Source organism: Acomys minous (genome assembly GCF_964271855.1).
Source record: "Acomys minous genome assembly, chromosome: 12".
Classification (NCBI taxonomy): domain Eukaryota; kingdom Metazoa; phylum Chordata; class Mammalia; order Rodentia; family Muridae; genus Acomys; species Acomys minous.
In genome coordinates this window covers 21232840-21248568 of record NC_140493.1, presented here as the reverse complement: position 1 = coordinate 21248568, position 15729 = coordinate 21232840, and the positions used below count along the sequence as shown (strand labels likewise).

Sequence of the window (15729 nt, the reverse complement as noted above, 5' to 3'; positions counted from 1 at the left end):
GCTCTGGGAGGCAGCAGCATTCTCACGGCCCCTTCTGGCACCCAGGCTCCAACTGTCATATGAAAAATGAGTGAATTTCAACCAGGACTGCCTGAGAGACTGGCCAGAGGTTAGCAACTTCGGGAAAAGCACCCCTAAAAGGCTGAGTCATCCCTTCGACTCCCTAGAGCTGTACAGTATGCTATATGAGGGGTTTTGTTTGTTTTGTTTCTTTCATATGAAGCAAGTTCTCACTCACAGTTCTGCATTGAGAAGGGAAAATTACAAATTATGAGATCCTGAATAAAACTGAAGGGCACGGACTGCCTCCCTCCTGGTCATGCGCCTCTCTGCCACAGGAAGTGCTTACAGGCCACACGTGTCAGTGTTCAGCCCACAGGAGACACTGACAGCTATGTAGTGGTGGACAATGGGTGGGGGGACGACAGTAGGCTATGGCTGATTTCGCTCTGTTTTCCTTTTGCAGCAAATCCTACTCACAGGAACTTGGGACAAAAGGAGCACAATAAAGGAAAGCTGTTTTTAAAAACAGAAATCTGAAATGTAATTTGTTTAAAATCCCAGAAAGTAAGATGTTTGCCTAATGGTCAAATTTTGTTTTTCTGTCAGAGAACATTGTAATGGCTATTCTCAGTTGTCAACTTGAGCACATCTGGAGTGAACTACAACCCAAAGGGCTGGGCACACCTGTGACAGGTTTCTTATTAACTAAATCATTTCAAGTGGGAAGACCCACTGCTAATCTGGATCCATGAGGCGGGAAGATCCACCTTTAATCTGTGCCGCGCCTTCTGCCGGCAGTCCGTGGAAAGGACAAGGAAGGAGGAAGCTTGCTCCCCTGTGCCTGCTTGCTCTCACTCTTGCTAGCAACTCCCTTCCTTCACTGGCACTAGAGGCTTCCTCTTCACCAGCTGAAACACCCAGCCTCCAGCCTCCTGGACTGAACAACTACTGAATTCTTAAATCTTCCATGTGTTGGACTAGCTGGACCACAGCCTGTAAGTGTGCTATTCTAATAACTCCCCTATAGGTAGGTAGGTAGGTAGGTCGGTAGGTAGGTAAGATTCACTCACTCACTCACTCACTCACTCACTCACTCAGCTCTGTTCCTTTAGAGAACCCCAACACAAGCACCCACTCATCCACCATCACTGTGCAAACAGACTTTAGGATAGGCTCCCCAGTTCCAAAGCAGCAGATTCAAAGTACTGAAAGCTTCAGTTCCACGATTTCTGTTTCTTAGAAATGGAACTAAAAGAGACACTGATAAAAGAACACATACCTGAAGCTCACAGTTTCTACTTTGGGCTAAGAGCACCAAGGGAATGAAGAATAATCAAATACGAAATAAAACAAAAGCTTTGCTTCTAATCATAATCCTCTAGCTTATCGATGCAAATTTAACATGATCTCCACGCTATGGACTCACTGAAGGGGCAGATACTACAGATATCAGTGTTGTTCTTTCTTTGTTTGATTTGGTTTTTCAAGAGACAGGGTTTCTCTGTGTAGCCCTGGTTGTCCTGGACTCGCTTTGTAGACCAGGCTGGTCTCAAACTCACAGAGATCCACCTGCCTCCTCCTCCCCCAATGCTGGGATCACAGGGCGTGCACGGCCTCGCCTATCAGTATAGTCCTTAAATGCTTAACACATTTTGGTAATTACATAAAATATTTAAACAATGTTAAATAAAACAATTTAGCATATTGCAAATAGGTTTCCTCTACCCCACCCTCTTCTCCATCAGATGCCAAAAACCCAAAGGCCTTTCTTTAGTCTCCAAAACCTGAAACCCAGCCAGAGCAGTGGTACAGACTCAGGACCTAACACTCAGGAGACAAGGCAGAAAGACTGAAAGGCCAAAGGCAACCTTGGGTTACACAGTGAGACTGTGACTTCACGCAAGAAAAGAGGAGAGAGAGAAAGGGAAGAGGGGAAGGGAAGAAGAGTGCCCCGCCAGCTTCACTGGGGGAGTCCTGGAGAGGTCAGAGCTCCCATACTCCCCACAGTTCCACTTTCCCCAGACACATGACTCTCCCACGCTATAACCACCCCTCTCTGAGCTCTACACGGCCCCTCCTTCTCTGGGACACCCTTCCTTTCTTTTACTGACTCCCGGGTAATCTCACTCTTCTTGAAGGCTTTAAGTCCCTCCTAAATCTCACCCCGTATCTAACTCTGACATCACCCGTAAGCCTGCAACTTAAGTATGCCTCTCTACCAAGCTATCTTAATTAAGCACATATGTCCAAAAGCAAAACTCCCAGGCTCACCACCCTGCACCTCGCCGTCGAGGCATGCCTTTCCCCTTTTCCCTTCCACAGATCCCAAACCATAAACTTACACTCCTTCCAGCCCTGAGCCACCAGTGAGTTACTAAGTGCAAACTGTAACTGATCACGTCATAATAGAGGCCTCAAGCCCATTCTTTTTTATTCTATCCCTTCAACCAGTGCTTCATTCCAGGCCTTTTAATATTGCCCTAAGTGTGCAAACAGTTCTCTTACAGAAAGGCTGAAGCTCATACAAAGACAGGAAAGACTCGGGTATTAAGCTGCTCATGTCCCCACCACTTACCCTGCACCGCACACCCTTGTGGCCAAGCTTGCTCCACCTGACCTGCTGTGCTCCCACCCCCACAGAGCGAGCACCTACCACCAACATGTCGTCCCAGAGCAAATCCAAGGCATCTAATTTTCTAAATACTGAAAACACAAAACTATCCAAAATATTTTTAATCCCTTAATATGATAAACTATCTGTTTAAATTTTCCCAACTATCTCATACATTTCTAGAGTTGATTTATTCAAATTAGAGTTTGCAGGTGACAACACATTTTATCTCATCGACGTGTCTCATACATTTCTTTAATCTTGCACTTTATTTGTTGAAGAATGCAGGCTCCTTCTTCCCACATCTTGGGTTTTGCTGTTTCCCCACAGCACTAATAAACAGACTGTTCTACACCTCCTGAGTTCCAGTTACTGAGCGGTAGATACAGAGCCCAATCCAAGTTAAGTTAAAGCTCGGGGTAAAAATATGTCATGGCCTGCACAACTCTGGGGTCCATCTGACTGGAGTGACGAGGAAGAAAGGACAGACACATGGACAGAAAATATGGGGCTGGCTAGGCCATGCACCCTAACAGTCCAGCAGCAGCTCAGAAACTCAGCACATTTATGTTGCTGAGCAAGAAGACAAGTGTATTATACGCAGCTGAACAAGGAGGCAGGCAGGTTAGCTAAACTCAGTAGGAGATCTCCACAGGGAGCAGTCTCAGGGCTCAGGCATCTGGGATGAGGAAACTTGGGTAGTTTCTGCATACACCAGTCAGTTGTTCACAAACACTTGTACTTGGACGAGAGGGAGGCTTGGCTGTTCCCATGGATCTAGGCACTGGACATGCCCACGTCAACACACACATTAATTCAGGACTTCATCCACTCCCCATACAGCAGTAACTTTTCATTCATCCATCCATCCATCCATCCATCCATAGGCAAGGTGTTAACTCTGTAGCCCAGGCTGGACTCAGATTTGTAGGAATCCTGCTTAGGCCTCAAACATGAGTCCCTTGCAGTGGGTGTTCTCTTGTTTAAATGACATCAGAGGCTAACCTGTAGGACTTCGCTGGTCCTGGGGATCATCTGAGGCAGCATGTTCACCAGCCCCTGAGGGAATTCCTAACTGTGATGCTCCTGTCCACTCTTGCCTAAATAGCCCTTGTTACCAACTGACTCTTTTGTTGTTGTTAATGTTTTTCTGCTTTATTTTATTTGTTTATAGTTGCTAACTTTATTTTAAATGTGTATGTGTCTGTGTGAGAGTATACCACACATGTGCAGATGCCCCTTGCCAGGAATTTAATCTGTTAACCTAACGTCTTGTGCTTTTCCTTTTGAAGGAAGTACCAAAGTTTGTAAAAGAACTGGCTTATATAACTTCTGTTTAAATATTTCTCTCTTCAAGTCAACTGTAAGTTAAGACAATGAGACCCTCATTTGTCTTGTTGATTATTCTCTAATACTGAGAACTCGGTTGAAAGGACTCCAGGAATAAAAATTTCAACATTAAGACAGTAAAACACTTTAAGTTAGTATTTCTAGAAAAAGCACCAACTGGGGAGAGTTAAAAAATATTCAACAGCTTATAAAAAATTACAAGGCTAAACGGAAGCAGGACACAGGTACATAAAGCCAGGGTGCTAATGCAGCACTGAAGACACACACCCGTGCCAACAGCAGGTCTTTCTGGGGTGTCGGGTGGACCTAAGAGGAGCTGGGATTTTTGTTCCTCTTGTTTGTTTGGGGTTTTTTGTGTGTGTGTGTGTTTGTTTTTGGTTTTTTTGGAGTAGGGGTTCTATCTGGTATCTGTTCACTAGGAGCCTGGCTCAACATTCAATGAGCAAGATGGAAAACTTATTATCTTTAAGACTGGGATGAAGGTTTAAGAAAGTCTCTAAGTCACTTTATAAATAGTCATTTAATGAATCTTAAGATTTGGACATTTTTAAGTGAGACTAAATCTGGAAAAGCCTTGAAGCTCCCTGAGGAACATAGTTAAAACTCTCTTTTCTTTACCCAAGAAAATATTATAATTTGGATCTGAACCTGCCCACTCAAGAGTTTCTCCTCTCAGTGATCAATTAGCACCTCCTGTGCGGTGGTGTGAGTGCACAGGCGTCCCCGTACAGGAGAACATACAAGATTGGTCCTTTCTCCCCTGGCTGTGAAAACATGCAAACCAGAAATGAGGACTTCCTAACTCAGACACAAGGAGAAAGAAAAGCTACTTTGAAGGGAATAAATGCAGCCTTTTCATGCCGGTTCTCTCCTGTGTACTTCCCTTCGTACAGCTCTCCCTATCCCGCCAGCACCCCAGTGAGCACACCATACAAACTCTTTCAGGAAAATACCTGGGATCAGCTAGAAAAAGGGAACTCAAGGAAAAGGTAACATTTACAACAGTATTTAAATATAGGAAACAATTAAAGGGAAATGGAGGGCTAAGACTATAGCTAGCATACAGGGCCCAGGTTCAATTCTCAGTACCACAAAAATAAATAGGGTAAAGTAAAAAGGAACAAAACACATGTAAAAAAATAGTTAATTATAGGCCGTCACATAGGATCTCTGACATACCAGAGAATATGGTCATAGGACAAAAGCTAAAAATATCAATGCTTCTAGTTTACAAGGTTAACGTAACTTCAGCCAAATCCCTACAGCAATATCAAAACTCATAAGGAAAAAAAAAACAAGGACAGATAGGAAACTCACTTTTGGAAAGAACACGGTAGGAGTTGCTTCTCCCATGCAACATGGTTTATTCCACTTAGCATAATTCAAATAGTGAAACATACAAACTGTCCATATATTATGAGGCACGCTTGCACACATACACATACATAAAGACATCAAGTCTGAAGCTAGGAACAATACAAATATCTATCTACCTATCTACAAGACAGCATTCCTCTGTGGAGCTTTGACTGCCCTGGAACTGGTTCTGTAGAGCAGGATGACCTCAAATCCCCTGCCTCTGCCTCTGAGAGCTGAGGTTAGAGGCATGTGTGACTACACCTACCTTATAGAATTGATTAACAAGGTGTGTGTGTGTAAGAGAGACAGACAGATTATTTTCTGCTGTGCATGGAAGCATGTTATACACAGCAACAAAAATGGGTAAATCACCAAGATGATGGAATACCAGCTATGATGAGCAAAAGAGGAGTAAAAAATCATTTCAGTCATATACATTTCAACTAACCAACATATATTGTTTAGAAAGGAACAAAGTTAGCAAAAAAAGACATAATTCATTCACTGGGTGCCAAAGCTCCTTGAGCTGGGGTCAGAGGGTTGAGCATCAGAGAGGCGGCTTTCCAGGCCTCTCCAAGCTCAGGAAAAACACAGTCCACAGGCCTAGATGCTCAGCTTCAAAGAAGATAAAGGGGAGCTATGAAAACATACACCTTGGACTTTTCTTACCAACTTTCCCCGGTTTAGGCCACCAAGGTCTGGGTTAAGGAAAAGCAGCTCCTAAGGCAGCAGCTTTGGGGGTCACATATCAGATATCCTGCCTGTCAGATGTTTACAATTCATAACTGTAGCAAAAGTACAGGTATGAAGTAGCAACGAAATAATTTCATAGTTGGGGTCACCACATCATGAAGAACTGTGTTAGGTCACAGAATCCAGAAGCTGAGGACCACTGTCCTGAGGGCACCAACTCTTCAGTAAACAGGTGTCAAGAGTTTGACTACCAACTGCCCTTCAGGACTCCGACTAAGCCCTGGCTTTTCCACATAAGAGATTTGAAGGGAACGGCTCTGAGCAGTCAGCCTTTTCACTTCTCCATACACAGGACAGCCGTGCGCAGTTCAAAGCCGAGGGCTTCCTCTGCTCTAGAATGCCACACTGACTTGCATCACAGCCTCTTCAGGGAGTTTCCATTTCTGCGGCTACCATGACCTCCTTTCAAATGTGTAAAACCTAGGAGCGTCTGCTCACCAGCACACCCAGCTTATTCAGGACTAATGCCCAGAGGAACACAATAGACGGACAGACGGACAGAGTGAAAGGCCTGGGCAGAAAAGGCAGTGGACAGACAGCCGGGGTAAAAAAGCCAAGAGTAATGTCAACTGAGAAAGGCTTTAAAATGTCTGCAGGAATGGCTGGCCGTGTCAAACTCTGTGGAGATAGGGCTGAAACAGCACTGATAGACTTGAAGGGCAGTTTTAGGTGAAAGCGCAGTAGTGGAAGCTCTAGGATGTGAGGAGACAGCGACGAACAGTGACTCTTGGGAGTTAGACAAGCTGAGCACACCCCGCCTGCCCCTATACCTCAGCCCAACACCTCCAGCAGCCTGCTGCCCCACTGAGGAGACCTCACTGCCGCTACATCAGCACTAACTTCCTCCATGTACAACCCAGGCACAGGGGTTACTGTCTGCCATCTGTCATTCTTCCCCCACTCCTTCCTCAGAGGAACATGGTCCTTACTCCCCACCAAGACAGAGCCAGCACCACAGGGTGTGTGTGTGTGTGTGTGTGTGTGTGTGTGTGTGTGTGTGTGTGTGTGTGTGTGAGAGAGAGAGAGAGAGAGAGAGTATGGAACTGTATTAAATATTTGTTTCGTTACTGTTCGAAGACACATGAAGGCCAGAAGAGGGTGTTAGAGCTCTCAGAGCTGGTCACAGGATGTGTCAGGCTCACTATATGGGTGCCAGGATCTTATATCTGGTCTCTGACTGCACAGCAAGCACTCACCCACCCCACCCATCCATCTCACTAGTGCCTTTTCTGTTCTCTCTTCTATCTTTCCCTTCTAGATAAATCCCCCCTCCCCTGATCAAATAAGTAAGATGATGTCTCTTCATCTGGGGAACAGGGGACTAGAAATGAGAAAAAGAGCCAGGCGCAGTGGTGCACACCTTTAATCCCAGCACTCGGGGAGGCAGAGGCATGTGGAGCTCTGTGAGTTCAAGGCCAGCCTGGTCTACATAGGGAGTTCCAGGCCTGCCAGGGATACATAGTGAGCCCCACCTTAAAACAAACAAACAGAAAAACAAAACAAAACAAAACAAAACCAACAAAAAATAATTGCTGCCCACTAGGAAGAAGAAACCATTCACTTATCCACCCAATAAATACTTGGATATCCACTGTGAGCCAACAGTCAGCTATGTACCAGTGAGCAAAAAATGTACAAATAGTAAAATTATAAAATGTACAAATAGTAAAAAGTGAGGATACAAATAGTAAACACACACACTAATGACAGATGATAAAAGAAACGGCAGGAGTGAAATGGGAGGTGCTACTCAAGAGAAAACGGGGGGGGGGGGGGGGGCTCCCTGAGGAGTCTTTGTGCAGCAAGGTTTTCATGTGGGACAGCACAGGCTCAAGTGTGTTCAAGAACAAGACAAGTGAGCAAGGGTGGGAAGTGTCCGTGGCGCAGCACTTGCCAGGCGTGCAGGAGGCCTGAGTCTGACATCCAGCACTCCAACCATGTAAAGAGAGAGGAGGGGTGGGTGAGGGAGGCTGTGGGAGGGGAGGAGGAGGAGGAGGAGGAGGAGGAGGAGGAGGAGGAGGAGGAGGAGGAGGAGGTAAACAGCAAGAACGCCATGTGGCTGGGCCACAGTGGCAAGAAATGAAGTAGGAGAGCTACAGACCACAGCATAGAAATGTAATTCACTACAGGCCTCTTGGGAAGGCACTGCAGGATTGGGGGGGTGGTATAAGAACTGACATCACCTTTCAAAGGCTCCCTCACATTGGAGAGCTGCAGTTACAACAGAGGGTGAAAACGTATGATGATGAAGGGCAAGAGAGTAAAGCAGAAGAGAGACACCTCTCTTAAGTGTGGCTTAGGAAAGAATCCCCATTAACGTCTGAAGGGAATCCTGAAAGACAAACAGATGTAGCAAGATGAGCAGAAGAAACTACATGCCAGTGTGCACGTGTGTGTAAAAATGTCACAGGGGTTTTGAAAATTTTTAGCGTTTCTATGTTCCAGCTTTAAACAAAATAGTTCACACACACACAAAGACACTTATAACATCAACCAAAAATCATAACCAACAGTATATCTAACTATTTACATGATCTTTCTGGAGAAGCTTGTCAAACGGGCTAAGATAGTACAGAAAAATACATATGATCAGAGATTAAACTAATTAATGGACAGAAAAGCCATAGATATATCTCACATAAAAATTGTGTTATGACACTTGTTTGTTTGGTGTGTTTATACACGCATGCACATGATGACCAGAGAACAACTTGTGGAAACTGGCCCTCTCTCCTCCCACCGTGTGGGCCCCGGGAACTGAACTCAGGTTCTCGGGCGTGGCAGCTGCTGTCTTTACCCACTGAGCTATGGCACTGGCCCAAGACACATACATCTTTAAATATTAATTCTCCCATTTTCTTATAAATTATACATTTAACCCTAAATACCAACATACACACCAAAAGAACTGAGTTTTACAGAGGCATGATTCAAGCGGCCCTAAATTAAAACAATCCAAATGTTTGCCAACTATTTAGAGAAACTGTAGCCTCAAACAACAAAGATGAATTTCAAAGACATAACAAAGAAGCCACCAAGAGAGGACATGCAGGATGCTTCTGTTTCTGGGTGAGTATAAAAGTGAGTAAAATGCCCAGCACAACAGGTCAGGCTCATAGGCACAGGCACTCAGGACACTGAGGCAGAAGACTGCTTGAGGGCTGAGCTTTAGGCAGCCTGGGTAACATGGCGACACCACCATCTCCAAATCAATAAACAAGAAATTAAACAGAGCAAAGTGAAACTAGCTGATGACATCAGAAAGAAGGCTAATAATTTCTTTTAAGCAGGAAAGAGAGAGCACTGGTTAGGAAAAGGCACAAGGGCTGTTTCCTGGTAATATTTTTTATCACTTCTTCATTTGAAAATGCTAGTTACAAACAGGTGTGCTTACTCTGTGACAACTCAGTACAGAAGACACTGGAGGCTACATTTCAGCAACAGGCAGCATACCAATATCTGAAACTTTGATTTGAAGTACGAGAGACACATAAAAATGGAGTGATAAAAGAGATGGACAAACAAATATATATGTGATGTTGGTGGTCGAGCTTGGCAAGGCAGCACACACTTGTAATCACGGCATTTAAGAGGCTAAGGGTGGAGGACCAGTAAAGCCAGCCCAGCTCATACAGTGAGACCCACCCTCCAAAAAAGTCAACGGCTAAAGAGATGGCTCAGTGGTTGAGCACACTTGCTACTTGCCTTAGGTACTGTTCTGTTACTGTGAAGAGACATCAGGACCAAGGCAACTCTTAGAGAGGAACATATCTAATGGGGGCTTCCTCATAGCTTCGGAGATTTAGTCCAGTATCGTCATGGTGGGAAGCATTGGGGCAGGCAGGTAGGCAGACATGGTGCTGGAGAAGGGAGGCATCCAGATCTGCCAGCAGCAGGAAGAGACAGACACTGGGCCCGGCTTGGGCTCTGGAAACCTCAAAGCCCACCCTCAACGACACACTTCCTCCAATAAAGCCACACTTTCTAACCCTTCTCAAGTAGTGTCATTCCCTGATGATTAAACATTCGAGCACGTGAGCCTATGGGACCACTCTTATAAACCACGGCGCTGCTCTTGCAGAGGACCCAGGTTCAGTTCCCAGCACTGAAATGGTGCCTCCTCACAACCATCTACAACTCCAGCTCCACAGGATCTGACAGGCCTCTTCTGGCCTGTGCAGGCACCAGACATGCGCAGGGCACATCCATTCATGAAGGCAACACACAGAGAAATCTTTAAAAAGGCAGTGGTAGACACTAAGAGAAAAACAAACAGGTTTCGCCATAAAATTCTATTATGTATTTTAATGTTTTTTTTTGTTTTTTTGTTTTTTTTTTGGTGGAGGGAGAAAAAGTGTCTCTTTTGTTGCTATTATTTTGTTTTAGAAATCACAGACACCGGGTGGTGGTGGCACATGCCTTTAATCCTAGCACTCATAGAGAGGCAGGTGGTCCAGGACAGCCAACTCTACACAGAGAAACACTGTCTCAAAAAACAAAACAAAACAAAACAAAACAAAACAAAAACAAAAACAAAAACAAAAAAAAAAAAAAAGAAAAAAAGAAAAGAAATCATAGACACTTATGAGCTCTGGTGCCCCCAATTTGATCATTTCCCCTTAGTGGAGAGCACCAGTGATGAGAAGACAGAAGAAGGGGAAACAGGCTATCCAGAGGAGACCGGATGGGCTGTGGTCATAGGAGGTCCCCTCTGTCAGAGGCCTAGGGGAGGGGAATAGGGTGGAAGTGGGAAGGAGGGAGGGGGTGTGGGAATAAAAAGATACAAGCGAGGGATAACAATCGGGATGTAATCTGAATAAATTATAATAAATTTAAAATGTTAAAGTTCAGTGAGTCACACAAAAACAACAACAATAACAACTGCCAGGCATGGTGGCGCACGCCTTTAATCCCAGCACCTGGGAGGCAGAGGCAGGTGGATCACTGTGAGTTTGAGGCCAGCCTTGTCTACAAAGTGAGTCCAGGACAGCCAGGGCTACCCAGAGAAACCCTGTCTCAAAAAACAAAAACAAAAACAAAAACAAAAAAAGTTTAGATCACAAAATATATATCATTCCTAACTCATAAGGGAAATAAATATTAAACAATAAACACAGGTTGTAGAAGAACACACAGACAGCTCCTGATCTAATAGTAGTTCAACTTGCAATTTGATTTTTGGTGGTACAAAAGCAGCCTGTGCCTCTGCCTCTTTCAGAATCTACTAGCTTTGTGCTGGGCCACTCTGCCCAACTGTAGGCTAATGGAGGTGTCCTGAGCCTGCCTCACGTGACTCAGGCTGACTACCAGCTAGCTGGGCTGTGTTGTGTTACAGTTTGGATGTGACATGTGCCTGGGCAGGCTCATGTGCCTGAACTTGGTCCTCAACTGGTGCTGCTATTTTGTTGACATTCAACAAGTATTTGCTGAACTGATGAACTAATGTACAGAATGGGCTAGAATCAGCAGACAGAGCAGGCAGATTAGAGTAGCCACGGCAACCACGGCAGAAAATGTTATATTCCTAAACTAAGCTATTTCTAAGTAAGATAATTAAACTATTTATATAATAAGTATTATTTTATATAAATATTACACATACAAAAATAATACACATGTAATAATTAAGATAAGCTACTTCTCTATTTTATAAGAAATACTAAGGCAAAAAGCTTTCACCAGACATGAGGTTAAGGCATGGATCTGTAACATCACAAACAAGGAAACTCCAGTTCAAAGCAATACAGCAGTTTCTCTAAGGACTCACCATTCTTCCGCTCACTGAGTGGAGGCAAATTGGGGTTCCTGCCCGGGTGGAGGCCCAGGGTCAGCTCGGGCTGCAGGGACAACTCCTGCAGCTCATTGGCAACGGCTTCGCTCTGGGGGCTGGGGGCCGCAGACAGGGACAGGAGCACCGGTTCATCATCATTTTCGCCAGCCCCTCCTCCGTCCAGCCCATTCACAGCAATGACGGAAGGGGGCAGGCACACCACACTGGAGAAATCCACCTTGGCTTTCGTGATGGCAACCTAGAAGGGGAGGAAGAAAACGCGAACTTTAGATGAAGAATTTGCCCCTGGAGCATATACGGAATACATATCTTCTAGGCTATGGAACTAGCATACTATCAACATGCGTGCTCAAAAGTTTAACACACCATCTCTGTATATAGTTCAGGCCAAGGTCAAATCCATGATGCTCCTGCCTCAGCCTCCTGAGTGTTTGGATTATAGGCATGCACCTCTGCAACCAGTTTAAAGGTTTCTGTGAAGTAAAGTGAGTGCGGTTATTAAACTCCCAGAGGGCACATTTCAGATTTGCTACTTGAAATTTGCTTCTTCAGTTAACTCAGAAGCATAACACACAGGTGAAATAAAAGCAACGCACATGCACACATATACATATAACGGGTTATACGGAAATGCTAATCAAGGAGAAATAGCTGTGAAATAGGTATTACCTTCCAACTACTAAGAAAAAAGTATCCTTAGAAAGAACATGGACTAAATGGCCACCAGGCGCTGAATTCCCACAATGCACCATCACACCTAGAGCAGGGAATTACAACTTCTCTGTAAAGAAGCACAGAGGTGTCTGTCTGGTGCTGGGTGTTGGCCTTGGCCAACCGCTGCGTGGATATTCAGTCACAGACCCAGAACCAGCATGGTGCTGACAGTGTTCCCACAAACGCCGCGAACGTCCCTATGATCCACAGGAAGAGCAGCGAATCTCTGTATGCCTGGGGAACGCTAGAGGCGCTATGGTGGGTAGGCTGAGACTATTTTCTGAACAAAGGCTAAAACTACAAAGACTGGACTGAGGCTTGAGTGTGCTGAGTCTACCCACAGATCTAAAGGATGCCTGTCTATTAAGAGAGTCCAGCAAGCTGAGGCTTGGTGGCGCACGCCTGCAATCCCAGCACTTGGAAGGCAGAGACAGGCAGACTGCTGGGAGTTCAAGGCCAGCCTGGTCTACAAAATGAGTCTAGGACAGCAAAGGCTACACAGAGAAACCCTGTCTCGAAAAACAAAAAAAGCAAACAAACAAACAAACAAACAAAGGCTCCTTATAGTATTAAAAGATCTTTAGGCCAGGCATGGTAGTGCACACCTTTAATCCCAGCACTTGGGAGGCAGAGGCAGGGGGATTGCTGTGAGTTCAAGGCCAGCCTGGTCTACCAAGCTAGTCTAAGACAGCCAAGGCTACACAGAGAAACCCTGTCTCGAAAAACAAAAACAAACAAAAAATCTTTAAAAATGACAAAGAGTAAAAAACAAAAAAGAGGGCTGCAGAGATGGCTCAGAGGTTAAGAGCACTGCTGCTCTTTCAAAAGTCCTGAGTTCAATTCCCAGCAACCACATGGTGGCTCACAACCATCTATAATGAGATCTGGTGCCCTCTTCTGGCCCGAAGGTGTACATGCAGGCAGAGCACTGTATGCATAATAATACATAAATAAATCTTTTTTAAAAACAACTGCAACAAAACGTTTTTTTAGAGCTTGGCAGAGCAGTCCATGCCTGAGACAGGAGGACCACTGAGCACAGGAGTTCAGGACTAACTTGAGCAACATAGTAAAAACTCCTATCCCCATCTCCAACAAATCTCAAAAACATAAGTTAATAAATAAATAAGCGCAAAGACTTGGTTAGGGACATAGCTTAGTGACAGAACACTTAGCCAGCATGTGCAAGTCAGTAGGTTCAGTCAGTACTACAAAATGACAAAACCAAAACAGAACCCAAAATAAAACAAAACCCAACAAAGCAAGTTATATATCCAACAACTGAGACTTGATGGTTTATCTCAGTTAAGAACCCATGCATTCTCTGAATACTGTGCACTATTAAAAATCATTTTATAAAGCTTTTTAAATGTGGAAACGTTGACTCTAAAATTATTTAAAAAATATGAAAAAGCATAGGAATATGTTAAAACACCAGACATTTTTGTTTGTTTATAACATTAAAGTTTTAATTCTCCTCTTCCTCAGATTTCATATTATTATTTTGGGTTTTTTTTGTTTGTTTGCTTTTTGAGACAGGGTTTCTCTGTATAGCCTTGGCTGTCCTGGACTCACTCTGTAGACCAGCCTGGCCTCGAACTCAGATTAAAAGTGTGCATCACAGCTGGGTGGTGGTGTCACACGCCTTCAATCTCAGCACTTGGGTGGCAGGGGCAGGCGGATCTCTGGTCTACAAAGTGAGTCCAGGATAGCCAAGGCTACACAGAGAAACCCTGTGGCGAAAAACACAAAAAACCAAAACCAAAAACATCACATTCTACCCTACCCTCAAGCAACAGTGTATCTATTGTGGGGATTCTTTCTCTTGGGGGTAAGGAGACAAAACCAGATATCCTGCCCTCCTCATAAGGCACAGAAACCCAACTACAGCTCCACCAAATCTAACTTGGGGGACCAGTAGGCTTACTGGACTTACAGAGCTCAAGAGAGGAGTTGATGCTTCACGTGAGCAAGGGTGCCTGCAGAGCAGCCTCACTCCTGGGAATCCTCACCCTGGCATGGAGGGCTCTCAACAGCAGCACACACGGGAGCCTGCCCCTTCAGTTAACCCTCTAGCACCTACATTCTCCAGCAGCCTCACAGAGCCCTGGAAGCCTGGGAGCCACACACAGCTAGGGAAGAATTATATACAACTGGCCAGCGGGTGCAGGAGGGAGCAGACAGAATCTCAGGTGGAAGTCCAGTGACCTCCTCCCTACCTCTCTAGGAAGGCGCAGTCAGTAAGCGTGGTCCTGAGCACTAAGATGACTGACAAGCTCCAAGCACAGTGCTACACAATAAAACCAGACAGCTGTTCTGTTTTGACAAGTATTTTCTACCGGCTCATAAGTACAAAATGGGCTGAAAGGGTAAAAACTAAGAGCAATGAGGATGGCAGATGACATAATTAAAACTAAGGGTTTAAGCAGTGGTGGCATACACCTGTAATTGCAGCACTCAGGAAGCAGAATCAGGCGGAGCTCCTGAGTTCTTGGCCAGCCTGGTCTACATGTCTACATAGTGCCCTGGCCAGGCAAAGCTACACAGTGAGACTCTCAAATAAGGAAAGGGGAGAGAGAGATCAATTTGATGTGGCTTTGTTGTTGTTTCATATAATAAAGACGCAGTCTGGGCCAAAATCTCTGCTCAGAAAACCTTGGGGATGGATAAACTAGAAGGGCTCAGCAGTTAAGAGCACTTGCTGTTCTTGCAGAGGATCTGAGTTCAGTTCCCACAGTTCCAAGAGCAAACATGGAGGCTCACAACTGTCTGTAAGTAAAGTTCCAGAATTCCAGAATCCAATGCTCTCTTTTGACCTACACTGGCTCTTGAGTGCACATGCATACATGCAAGCAAACACTCATACACATAAAATATTTTTTACTTATTTTTATGTGTATGGATGGTTTGTATGTATGCATGTATGCGCTCCACGTGTATAACAAATGCTTTTCAGGTCCAGAAGAGGGGCTCGGATCCCTTGAGCCTGGAGTTAAGACAGTTGTAAGAATACCATGTGGGTGCTGGGAGTGGAAGCCAGGCCCTCTGGAAAAACATCAAGTCTTCTTAACTAACGGTCCATCTCTCCAGCCTCAAAGCAAGTATTTTTTAGTTAGGGGAGAAGGTTGAGGGATGGCAGTAGGATGGA

General features: G+C 44.8%; 1 protein-coding gene across 1 annotated transcript in view; it reads right to left on the bottom strand.

The window, feature by feature from the left end:
* The window catches only part of MRTFA (myocardin related transcription factor A), a 103103-nt gene extending 91194 nt beyond the window's left edge, over window positions 1-11909 (bottom strand). Inside the window, exon 1 of the mRNA XM_084748343.1 lies at window positions 11844-11909. The gene's annotated coding sequence lies outside the window, so the exon portion shown is untranslated. The remainder of the gene's footprint in view (window positions 1-11843) is intronic.
* Window positions 11910-15729: the final 3820 nt, after the last annotated feature.